A 3,161-nucleotide genomic window follows, 5' to 3' on the forward strand; every position below is an offset into this window, starting at 1 on the left:
AATTAATTAAGGCGATGTATTTATTTTAAACGATGTAAAAAACGTGAAAAATTAATCAAATTTTGAAATGAAATGGAACAAGGGAAGAAGCAAGGGATATAACGTTGTAGTGATGAATGATGAATCAGAAAAATGGACAACAAAAGAACGAGTTACTAGTAATTTGCCTAGAACAAAATAGTAAGATCCTATAGACGTGCTGTGTTTTACTATTGTACAGTTATACTTATCGTATATTCGAAGAAGGCGAAAAAAAAAAAAATCCATGCAGTAAGTTGCTGTAATCTAAGTAACATTTCTTCTCCGATCGTGTCTATCTGGGGTGGTTTTGGGAAAAAAACAATTCCAAAAACGTTTGATATTCGAAAATCGGCAACAATGCACGAGTCACGTGATCAAATAATCGTTATATCCAATCGTTACGTCCACTATTTTACGACGCCTTCGATACCTCAGATCGACACAGTTTTTTCGGACAGGGACAGTCGATACGTCCCATAAATTCTACAAAGACAAAAGGGAAGATCTATAAATTTTGCAAAATGCCGCAAGGCGGACACTGCCACACCGCAGAAGGAAGAGAGAAGTGCGTTGTGATGGCACGAGATTTCGTACGGATGAAGCTTCAAATAAATAGAAATCTTAAGTGTAATATCAGCCAGATCATCACCATCATCGCCACCAACGTGATTGTCGCTTGCATTTTGAATTAATCCACTCCAATATTAGTAATACGATAATAATACCCTCTAAGAACTCGAAAACCATTGTCTCAAGGCATCGCTGGAATCTTATTTATCTTGGAGGAAATTGGAAATGGATCGATCGATACAAACGTATGAAAGTTCTGAATATCTCGGATATATCGTGGGGAAAAATTAAGTGGAGGTGAAGAAGAGGATGATCGACAAAAAAAAAAAAAAAAGTAAGCGCGAATCAACGAATGGAAAACGAAGAGGACCTGTACAAAGACACCAGCACGCCGACATACATTTGCACACACCTATATTTTGCAGACTATACTTTGTTGTACTACAAAACACACTCATGCAGCTACTAACAACGAGTGCTTTCGGATATCGTCGTTTTTTGCTACAGGAAAGGACGAGTAATGATAAGGATAAGTTGGAAAATGGAAGGAAAATTTTTCTTAAGCGCAACACGCATCGCAACGACATTGCCTATTGCATATATCTGTAGTATTTTTGTCGTTTGAACGTCGTTTAATCGTTTAGACGGATCAACGATCATTAAAATAAAAAAAAATATTCGTTTGGGCTCTAGAGTCCTTAAAATGTTAATGTTTAAGCGTACTGCACGCGAGGACAACACGTAAAATCGTCTACTTCCCTTTGATTCGCTATAAGTGATTACCTTAAAAAGATATCCACGAGTAAATTGTCGAAGGATATCGCTTTGTAAAGTTGTTCTCTCGTATATAGAGATTAAAGTTCAATCGAGTAAACATTCAATCAAGCTTTCGTTTGGATGATCAAGCTCTCGTACGTTTTATTGTTTCTTTCTGAGCTTTTCCAATTGTTAGAATTATATTATATTATATTACGTTGAATGAATCGTTTATCGAAGTTTAACTTGTATAAACTGTTACTAACTCTATAATTTCTCTTCAATAGATTAGACTTGACTGTATAGTTCACCTTATTTGACTGACTTCGAGACATCGACTCGTTTTGGGGAACTTGATCGCTTTCAACGAGGAAAGCGAACAAAGTACCCTGTAGATAGTTACACACAAGAGTGGACACAAGATTGGATCCAATTTTTAAATTTCAGAGCTTGAACGTTTCAAACGAATAGTAGAATAGTTTTCTTTCCCTTAGAATGTTTCTGGTTCGATATCAAAAGAGAAAAATCGTGCAATAAAAGAGGGGGAAAGGTGGTCTGTGTATACGGGAGAACGACGTGGCGGAAAATTTTCGAAAGAATTTTCGTGATTGTCTCGTATATTGGAAAAAAATGTCACGGACCGTCGACGGCAGGTCGTCATCGACACTCTTTTGTTTCATAGCGTTTAGGACCGCCCTTGAATCAAGGAGGGACTTTCCCCTATATTATATACAAAGGACACGCGTGGACCCTCGCCATGATTTCCGATGCAACGTCTAACGCGTTTCGCGCAATTGGCGGCAGATGTCGTCGTGGAGATATGCAGAATTCTTGGCCCCTCGAGGCGATGTTTTCTCTCGAACAAGTTTGACGTTGAAAGATCCAGCGGGAATCAAGGTGAACCGCATCCTTCGACGAATCATAAACCGGTCACACGTTAACTCCGTGTGTAGTGTGAGCTGAGATATGAAAAGAAAGAGTGGAGAACGAAGAGGGAGATAGAGAGAGCAAGAGAGAGAGAGAGAGAGAGAGAGAGAGAAAGAAGGAATGCAAGAGAGTACGAGTGGAAGGGCGACGACGAATGCGCGAGGAAGAGAGGAATACACACGCACGCACACGTACACGCGAGCATGCATACATCACACACACACGTACACATATACGCTACATACAACACAGACATATAAATATATTCGAACGAAAGAAAAACTACATGCAATTCTACGATCACTGCCAAGGGCGTTAACCGTTGACGTCGATTTCTCATTGTTTAAATGTGTCGTAGTCGTCGTTTTTCTCGAATGCTGCTGCAAACAAGCGATTAAAATGTAATTATAAAACAATCTGAGAGGGGGAAAAAGAAGAAAAAAAAAAAAAAGAAGGAAGAGAGAAATATAAGGGGAGATACACTACTACTAATACTACCACGCGCGTTATTTGGCGACATCTAGAGATATTATAAGCATTAACAAAAAATGAGATAAAGAAAAAAAAAAAAAATGCAAAAAAATATATATGTATTATACATATATACATTACATACATTACATCTATATATATATATAAAATACGTGCGTTCGCTCGAGTTCTCTGACGATGCTCGAGCGTGCGAATTGTTCATGATACTGCCAAGCGTAGACTCGAGTTTCTGTGTTTTTTAAGGGACAAACTATAATACTCCTTTTAAATGTAACGAACCACCATTTACACTCCATACGCAAGCATAAGCACGTATGCGCGCGCGCACACACACAATGTATATATATACATATATATATATATATATATACGGAGATACACACACACACACACAC

The sequence above is a fragment of the Apis dorsata genome, unplaced genomic scaffold (genome assembly GCF_000469605.1).
Source record: "Apis dorsata unplaced genomic scaffold, Apis dorsata 1.3 scaffold_73, whole genome shotgun sequence".
Taxonomy (NCBI): Eukaryota; Metazoa; Arthropoda; class Insecta; order Hymenoptera; family Apidae; genus Apis; species Apis dorsata.